Raw genomic sequence first — 9,662 nt, 5'->3', positions numbered from 1 at the left:
CATTTCAAGGGCAAGATTTCTCCCCACTCCGTAGCCCTGCAATTGAAGTCAATGGAATGATCAGATTTGGTATTTTGTTTGCCTGCTAAACCACCTTTCGGAGACACCTGCGTTGCTCCACAAGAGAAACGCCATCTGCCCATTTACCTGCTGAATCAAACACGTGCGTATTCACCCCATCGACCGTTTTAATTGTGCTCCTACTGTGTGCCAGGCTCCAGGTTAGTCTCGCCAGGCCGACACAGGAGAGGAAGAAAGCTTCCCTCCGCAGCTCGGGGGTCTCGGGGCAAAGCCAGGCACTGCAGTGAGTCACACTGAGAAGGACGCCGTGAGGAAAGGGGCCCAGGGTTCTGCTACGTTGTCTGCAAAAGAATTGGCCTGCATCGGGAACATGAGGAGGCCTTCCTGAGGGAAGGACAGTCACCCTGAGAGAAGAGAGGTGAGAAGACGGGGCTTGGGGAATAGACGAGGAAAGAGCCCCGCACAGATGGCTTGTCCGGGTGGGTAAGGCGCACAGAGAGGCTGAGGTGATTCAAGATCAGACCACGAAGGACTGGTGGGCCCAGTAGAGGTCTATATCTCTTCCCGCAGAACAATAAGGAATGTCCCCAGATTAAATCCAAGCTCCTACTAGGCAGTTGGGGTGAGACAGAAAGAAGAATGTCCCCATTATCTAATAAAATGAAAATCACCATTTCCAAGATTCTGCACTCTCAAAGCCCTGCTCCAAAGTAGAAGGTTGATTTTCTCAGCGAGAGAGATGCCACTCATTAGCTGGCAAGAGGGAGAGCAGGGCGAACAATGCAGTAATACCTCTCTGGCTCGTGGTACTTGGTATATATTGTTTCATTGACTCCTAGTCTCCACAGGAGTTATGAGATAGGCAACAGCATCAGCCCCATTTTACAGATAAAAACTCACAAACTCAGGGTCACCAAGTCACTGCCTTCTCATGGTGACCCTACAGGGCAGGGTAGAGCGGGCCCCGTGGCTTTCCTAGACTGTAGCTGCTATAGAAGTAGAAGGCCTGGCATGGTGGCGGTGGCCGAGGGCATCCTGGCTGGCTGAAGCGAAAAACCAGTCCGAGATCATGCCATGGGGCACACTGCTGAGGAAGCAAAGGAGCTGCTGAGCCCCACCTCAGTGTGCTGTGCTGAGACATGTTTCGAAGATAGCCACGCACCTGACTGGGGAACTGATGGCCATCAGCAAAGATTATAAGCTCCTGGAAAAGATGAACAAACTAAGCAGCTTGAAGTCTTGCTATAAGCATTAGTAAAACCTAAAGGACCTAACCCAGAGCGTGCTGGTTGCAGCCTTACCTGGATCACATCAATTTAATTGAGGAGCAGGTGGTAGCTCTTGAGCAGGCAGCCGACAAGCTGGATGCGTATTTGAAAAGAGCTAGAAGTCAAGCCCAAGAAGCTGGGCAAATGATGAACAAGCTAGTCCTGTGGGACAGAGCCTTTTTCTTAAAGCATGTTAGAATGTTTTAGACCAGCAGTTCTCAACCCGTGGTTGAGAACATATTGTTTTGTGATTTATCACTATGCTTTAATTATGTTCAATTTGTAACAATGAAAATACATCCTGCATGTCCTATATTTACATTACAATTCATAACCGTAGCAAAATTATAGTTATGAAGTAGCAATGAAAATGATTATACGGTTGGGGGGTCACTGCAACATGAGGAACTGTATTAAAGGGTCATGGCATTAGAAAGGTTGAGAACCATTGTTTTAGATTATCGGAATCCTGGGGCTGATGGAAATGTCATAGCCCCTTGAAAGGAGACGATGTGGAATATGGTATCAACTGGGTCTACTCCTGAACTTCCTTCCGCAACTCACACTCAGAGCTCCTTACCTTCTGACTGATTGCTTCACCCTCTGTTCAAAACAGAGACTCAATGTTCCCAACAGACCTGGGCCCACCAGTATGATCCAGTAAGAGGACCTGTTTACTCTGGTTCTGGTTGAGTGCTTTGTTATTTTCCTAAGCAGCCGGCCTTTGAGTTACGGTGTACATGGTTTTTGCTATTAATAATGGTAATGGATTGTTAACAAAATTCTACATTTTAAAAAGGAAAACAAAACAAAAGAAATAGAAGGCTTCATCTTTCTCCCAAGGAGTGACTAGTGGTTTTGAACCACTGACCTCATGATTAGCAGCTCAATATGTAACCGCTATATCACTAGGGCTCTTCATTTTATAGATAAAGAGAGTGAAATTCAGCCATGTTAAGAAAGTTGGCTAAGGTCTCACAGTTATTGGCAGATCCAAGTTTCCAACCTTTGACGGTTGGCTCTGTCACCATAATTTCAAGAATCCCTACCCAGACAGCCTAAGGCTGCTGCCAGGATGAGCCTGAAGGGTTTGTCCCCACTGGAATATCACTGTCAACAATGGCCTACCCTTTACCCAAGGCAGTGGTTACAATTCTCCGCATCTTAGTAAATCTTCAGTAGCAGTGACCAAGTGGTCACTCCACTCTTCTGGAAGCATGCTCTTTTAATTCTGTCCTGGCCATCTGCCAGACAACGTACTGGTTGGACCTTCTAGGTCTGCTCAGTCAGATACCTCTTCAACCTTGACTTTCTGAGCTCTCCAAAGCTCTACCCTTAGCCTGTTTACAAGCCTTGATTGGATTATTTCATTTATCCTAGGGTTTGAAGTTCCACCAACAAACTGATGACAACCAAGTCTGCACCTCCTCGCTCTCACTCTCCCCTGATTTGTGTATCTATATGGATAATGGTCACATAGATCTCCAAGTTAGCTGGGGAATCCTTCAAACTCACCCTTCCCCTTGACTTGCCTCCACCTTAGTCCAACACACCTCCTTTTTAAAAGCTAGGTCTTCTCATCAACTCTCCTATTCTTTCCATGTGCCTCACATCCAATCTAGCAACCAGAACCATTACTTCCAGTTAAATCCTGAACCTACCCGTGTCTTGCCACCATGCCACTTGATCCCAAGCAACCATGGGAATCCAAGCCAGCATGTCTCCCCACAGGGACACTGCGGCTGCTTTCACACAGTCTTCCTTCATGCTGGCCTCTGCAGTCCCTTCTCCATGCAGCCGTCGGAGGTGCAGGCATTCCGAATGTGAATAACAGGCTGATCCGATTTCAAATCTCACCTCTGTCCTTGAGCAAGTCACTTCCCCTCTCGGTTTACCCACCACTAACCCAGAGGTCAGAAAACCTACACCACAACATTATGTGAGGACTAAGTTAGGTGATGTGTCTACAAAATTTGTCATGGGGCCTGATTCATAATGAGTACTCAGTAAGTTTTAGTTATTATTACGTGTCACTTAGATTCCTCTAAGGCCAGCTGAAACCCTAAATGATATGTAGTAATAACTCATATTAGGCTGGCTCAAAGAAGCCCTGGTGGAATAGTGGTTACACATTGGGCTGGTCACCACTAGGTCAGCAGTTCAAAATGACCAGCTGCTCTACGGAAAAAGAAGAGGCTTTCTGCTCTCATAAAGAGTCACAATCAGACACCAGGCAGTGTAAGACATGAAAAAATAATAATTTATAAATTATCAAGGGTTCATGAGGGAGGCAGGCAGGAAGGAAGGGGGGGAATGAGTAGCTGATACCAAGGGCTTAAGTAGAAAGCAAATGTTTTGAGAATGATGAGGGCAATGAATGTACAAATATGCTTGACACAGTGGATGGATGGATGAGTTGTGATAAGAGTTTTATGTGCTCCCAATAAAATGATTTAAACAAAAAAGAGTCACAATCTCAGAAATCAAAAGAGCAGTTCTTCCCTGTCCTATAGGATTGCCATGAAGCAGAATCAACTTAGTGACAGAGGGTTTTGTTTTTTGTGTTTATTTGTTTGTTTGTTTATTTGTTGGCCAGCTCTGTCAGATGAGCATCAGTCAATGGTGATGCTTGCTAGAAATGTTTTTACAATGTTTGATGCCTAATTCATTCAATCCTTCCTTCCATTGCACTGCTACAGAGTATGTAGCACTATGGCACCATCATAAACTCTAGTAACAACTACAAATATGCAAACTCTGTGGCCTGGAAGTAGAGTTCTAAAATGTGAAATGAGATTCTTGACAGCAGGGCTTTCTGCCCATAAAGAAACTGCTCCCTGAAACCAGTACCAGAGCTGGGGGGTGTTGATACTCACAGACTCCCACTCAGAGTCAGGGTCTTACGCTGACATCCTGGAAGAACCAAAGTCTTAGCCAAGAGGAGGTGGGCGTGGCCAGGGACCATTGCTCATAATGTTGGTGCCCATCTGTGGAATTTCCAGACTATGGAGAGAGAAAAACAATTTTCATCTTTATGAAGACACTAGGTCTGAGCACCGTGGACTTCCAGGATCAGCTGGAAGAGTTTATCTTAAGAGAACAGGGAAGTCACTGAGGGGCACATTGTTCATGTGATGAGCTGATTTGCCCACATTAGCTCACAAGGAAAACATATGAAAAGAGAACAATAACAAAACTAACAACAATAACAAAGTAAAACAGAGAAAATCCTCAATCAAGAAGGAAGTAGAAAACACTGAACACTAGAATAATATTAATTAATACAAGAAGAAAATGTTCTAAAGCTGATTGTAGCTGTCATTATACAACCCTTCTTGGTGTGATTGAACTGCTGAATTCTTATGTGGATTATGTGCCAATAGAACTTTTAATTTTTCCCCAGAAATTTTGTAGGCAGGTTGTTAACTAGTTGTCCCTTAAAAACAATGGAAATTGGCATAGTGTAAGAGGCAAGGACGGCAAGACTTCATCTCACACACTTTGGACATGTCATGAGAGACCAGTCCCTGGAGAAGGACATCGTGTTTGGTGAAGCAGCAGGCAGCAAAAAAAAGAGGACATCATTCAAGGAGATGTATTGACACAGTGGCTACATTGATGGGCTCGAACATAGGAACAATTGTGAAGACGGCACAGGACCAGGCAGTGTTTTGTTGTGTTCTGCATAAGGTCACTAGAGAACACAATGGCACCTAACAACAGTGGATCACTCACATTCACACCCCATCTCTTACTCTTTCTTTTGGCACGTTTTCCCTGGGAGGCAGGGCTGCGTAGGCATTTGGCCTTCAGGCTCTAGAGTCAGGCCTACCTAAGTTCAAGTTCTAGCTGTGTGAACTTGGGCAACTGTAAGTCCTCTCTGAATCTAAGATTCTTTCTCTCTAAAACAACCAGGTGAACATTCCATCGCCCACACTCTTAGAATGAGAACTCAGTACAGTCATATTTGACTCTCAGAATACTTTGTAACAAATTCACTATGCTGTTGCCTTTGCCCATGGAGTCAGCTTCCATTCATAGTGATCCCTTATGCAGTGGAAGGAAACATGCTGGCTCCAGTGCTGTCCTCACCATCATCGGGATGCTTGAGACCATTGATGCAGTGAAGGTGTATGTTGAGTGATTTACAATCTAAGAGGCTCATCTTCCAGCACTTTATAAGACAATATTCTGTTATGAGTCCCTGGAGAAAGACATCATGCTTGGTAAAGTAGTGGGGAAGTGAAAAAGAGGAAGTTCCATCTAACTCAGAAGCAATAAAACCCACATGGAAGAAGCACACCAGTCTGTCTGATCACGAGGTGCCGAAGGGATCAGTTATCAGGCACCAAAGAACACAGAATCATATCATTGTGTGCTCACCTCCATGATACAATCGCTGAAGACAAATGGGTACATAAGCAAATGTGGCATAGAAAGCTGGTGGTGCCCAGTTATCAAAAGAAATAGCATTTGGGGTCTTAAAGCTTGAAGGTAAATAAGCAGCCATCTAGCTCAGAAGCAACAAAGCCCACATAGAAGAAGCACACCAGTTTGTGTGACCATGAGGAGTGGAAGGGATCAGGTATCAGGCATCAAAGAACAAAGAAACATATCATTGTAAATAAGCGGAAGTGCAGATCAAGATCAGGGACCCAAAGCCCATCTATAGGTCATGGGACACCCCCTTACAGAAGGATCACAGGTAGGAGACGAGCCAGTCAGGGTATAGTGTAGCAACAATGAAACATTCAACTTTCCTTTAATTCTTAAATGCTTCCTCCCCTCCCTCACCCCCACTATCATGATCCCAATTCTACCTTACAAATCTGACTAGACCAGAGGATGTATACTGGTACAGATAGGAACTACAAACACAGGGAATCCAGGCTGGATGATCCCTTCAGGACCAGTGGTGACAGTAGTGATACCAGAGGGTGGAAGGAAGATAGGGTAGAAAGGGGGAACCAATTATAAGGATCTAATTATAACCTCCTCCCTGGGGGATGGACAACAGAAAAGCGGGTGAAGGAAGGGAGGTGTCGGACAGTGTAAGACATGAAAAATAGTAATAATTTATAAATTATCAAGGGTTCATGAGGGAGGTGGGAGCGGGGAAGGAGGGAGAAAATGAGGAGCTGATACCAAGGATTCAAGTAGAAAGCAAATGTTTTAAGAATGATGAGAGCAATGAATGTATAAATGTATAAATATGCTTGACACAATGGATGGATTGAGATAAGAGTTGTATGAGCCCCCAATAAAATAATTTTTTAAAAAAAGAATGCCCTCCACCAGATGGACTGACACAGTGGCCGCAACAATGGGTTCCAGTGCAGGGAGAGGTGTGAGCGTGGCCCAGGACTGGACAGGGTTTCCTTCTGGTGTGCACAGGGTTCCCATGGGTTGGAATCGACTCGATGGCACCTAACAATAACAACATTCCATCATGATCCATATGGTTTCCACTGGCTGGTTTTCAGATGTAAATCACCAGGCTTTTCTTCCCAGTCTGGAAGCGCCACTGACACCTGTACATCACAGATGACCCCGCTGGTGTTAGAAGTACTGGGGCACGTCTTCCAGCATCACAGCAACATGCAAGCCAGCACTGGGCAACACACCGAAAGAGCAGCAATAGAGTATGCCTCTCTAACTCCTCTTCGTGCCCGAAGGCCGCCATAGCATACCACAAACTCAAGGGATTACAACAACAGAGAGGTATCCTCTCCCAGTCCATAAGCAGCTTCACTGAGCCACAATCAAAGTGTCGGCTGAGCTTTGCTCCCTCCAGGGGCCCTGCGGAGAATCTATCCCTGTCTTCTTCTACCTTCTAGTGGCTGCCAGCATTCCTTGGCTTCTGATCACATCATTCCAATATCTGAGCACATGGTCACTTTGCCTCGTCTTCTCTATGTAGCTGTGAAAACCTCTGTGTCTATCTCTTAGGACATCAACAGTTGTACTTAGGATTCAGCCATATAAACCAGGATAAGCTCTTTCATCTCAAAATCCTGAACTTGATCACATCTTCATAGTCTTTGCCATATATGGTGACATAGGTTCCAAGGAATGGACATGGATGGGGGAGTGGGGTGCTATTATTAAGCCTACCTTCCACACCAGTGAGAAGGAGAAACCAACAAATACTCCAAATTTGGAGAGCTGAGGAAACGAGGTTGTGATTATTGCTGAGTGAGAGCCACTGAGTCCGTCCTGACTTATCACTCACCCACAGCCCTTGAGTCGACTCCAACTCACCCATGGCCCTTGAGTGGATCCCACAGGAAAAGGTAGCAAACCTATGGGTTCCCCAACTTTAACCCTGCAGGAGTAGGAAGCCTCATCTCTCTCCCCATCCTGACTCATAGTGACCCCTTATAACAACAGTAGAACTATCCCGTAGTGTTTCCTAGGCTGTTAAACCTAACTCATTGGCATTGAGTTGATGCCGACTCAGCAGCCCTGTATGACAGAGTAGAGCTGTCCCTGAGAGTTTCTGAGACTGTGACTCTTTGCTGGAGTAGAAAACCCCGTCTTTCTCCCACGGAGCAGCTGATGGTCTCAAACTGCACACCTTGCAGTCGGCAGCCCAACGTGTAACCACTCTGCCACCAGAGCTGCTCAGGACCATTCATTCCATGGGCTCAAGTGGCCAACTTTTCAGTTCATACAAATGCTTGATAATTGTGCCATCTGTGCTTCTGGGAGGATGAAGAGGAGCAAGTGAAAAAGACTGAAAGGGAGAGTGAAGGAAACCCCAGAAAGGGGAAACTGCATGACAAACGAGAGAGATCTGTCGTGGTAAATGCTGCTGAGTATTTGGTAAGACAAGAACAGGGGGATTGAGAGGTAGCCGAGGTCTCCGCAGATGTGGCTCCCAACATTCCCGCCAACGAACCGGCCCAAGTGTATCCTAAAGGCATCCTGGCTGTGCTGCTGGAGTCACCGGGGCTAGCAAAGGTACCCGGGCTCCCGGATTGGCTGGAAACTTCTGTGTCTGTCATCTGGCTACTGGGGACATGCTGGGGGCTGTGGAGCTTCTGGCCCAGAGCTGGGGGAAAGCTAACGGCAACAATGGATGCTGGAAACCTGGTGAGCGACCAAATGGTGGTGGGGCTCATTGAGAAGAATTTGGAGACCCCTTCATGCAAGAACGGCTTGGTTTGAGATGGCCTCCCCGGACTGTAAGGCAGGCCAAAGTGCTCGACGGCCTCGCGGTGAAGAGGAGGGAAGCTTGATTCTGTGGTTGAATTCTGTATCCCAGACTCTCTGCTCATCCGGAGGATCACGGGAAGGCTGATCCACCCAATGAGTGGCCGTTCCTCCCGTGAGGAGTTCAGCTCTCCAAAGGAGCCCATGAAAGATGCTCTCACTGGGGAGCCTCTGGTCTGCCGATCGCGCGACAACAAGAAGGCCTTGAAGATCCGCCTGGAGTCCTACCACACTCAGACCGCCCCTCTGGTGGACTACTACCGGAAACGGGGCATCCACTGTGCCGGCGATGCCTCCCAGACCCCTGACGTCGTGTTTGCAAGCATGCTAGCAGCCTTCTCCAAAGCCACATCCTAGGAGCAGAAGCCAGGCAAGACTGCACCGTTGCTCCGCACCCGCTGCGTGATCCCTGCTCTTCGGTGCTGGGCAGAGGGAGGGTGGTCAAGGGCTCCCGAGGAGGGTCTGGGAGAGCAGTCATGTTACTGTAATGAGGTGGTTTCTTCTTCACAGCAGTGGGAGTTTATAAAAGTATAAAGGTGGAAATTAATTTTTTAAATACAAACTGTGATTGGATAATGTAGGTAGAAATAGGGAGGTACAGTATTATAATTTCTTAGTACTGGTAACAATATTTTTTTATAAAGTCAGTACCTTTAGACCTCAGTTTTTATCTCAGAACCTCATGGGCTTCCAGCCAAGAATGCAGAAAAATGAACTCTTAGACCGTCTGCCCTAAAACATGGCACAGGGAGACTTTGACTACTGAACCTCATCCCCCACCCCCCACCAGGAGATCAAAAATCCTCTCCACGCATGAGAGAGGTGTGGCCTCTTCATGGGGAGGGTGGCTCGGCCTCAAGTCCAGGAGGTCTGGGGAGGAGCGGGCACAACGCTCTCCCTCTTCCCCACGCTGTCCACAGATTGACCTGTCTGCCCGCTCTGGTCATGGATTAGCTCCCAGCGGACATCAGCACATGCCACAGTCCTGCACTCTGCCCTTCTACGGTGTGCGAGAAACCCTTTTAGTGTGTATGCAAGTATCCTGAGCAATATCATGCAAAGACTGTCTTCCGTGCTCACATGCTGTGCCTGGGCTCGCGACAGCACTGTGATGTGCTGCTCTCAATGAGGTGCCTTTCGCAAAGTGACCAATCGCTG

At 46.9% G+C, this 9,662-nt stretch overlaps 2 pseudogenes; both read left to right on the top strand.

The window, feature by feature from the left end:
- The first annotated feature begins 1,032 nt into the window (after positions 1 to 1,032).
- Positions 1,033 to 1,496, top strand: LOC142440192 (biogenesis of lysosome-related organelles complex 1 subunit 2 pseudogene; annotated as a pseudogene).
- Positions 1,497 to 6,612: 5,116 nt separating this feature from the next.
- On the top strand, positions 6,613 to 8,861 carry LOC142440191 (adenylate kinase 2, mitochondrial pseudogene; annotated as a pseudogene).
- The last annotated feature ends 801 nt before the right edge of the window (positions 8,862 to 9,662 follow it).

This window comes from Tenrec ecaudatus, chromosome 2, assembly GCF_050624435.1.
Source record: "Tenrec ecaudatus isolate mTenEca1 chromosome 2, mTenEca1.hap1, whole genome shotgun sequence".
Taxonomy (NCBI): domain Eukaryota; kingdom Metazoa; phylum Chordata; class Mammalia; order Afrosoricida; family Tenrecidae; genus Tenrec; species Tenrec ecaudatus.
The sequence above is the reverse complement of the archived record's forward strand: the minus strand, read 5'-3'. Positions and strand labels throughout refer to the sequence as shown.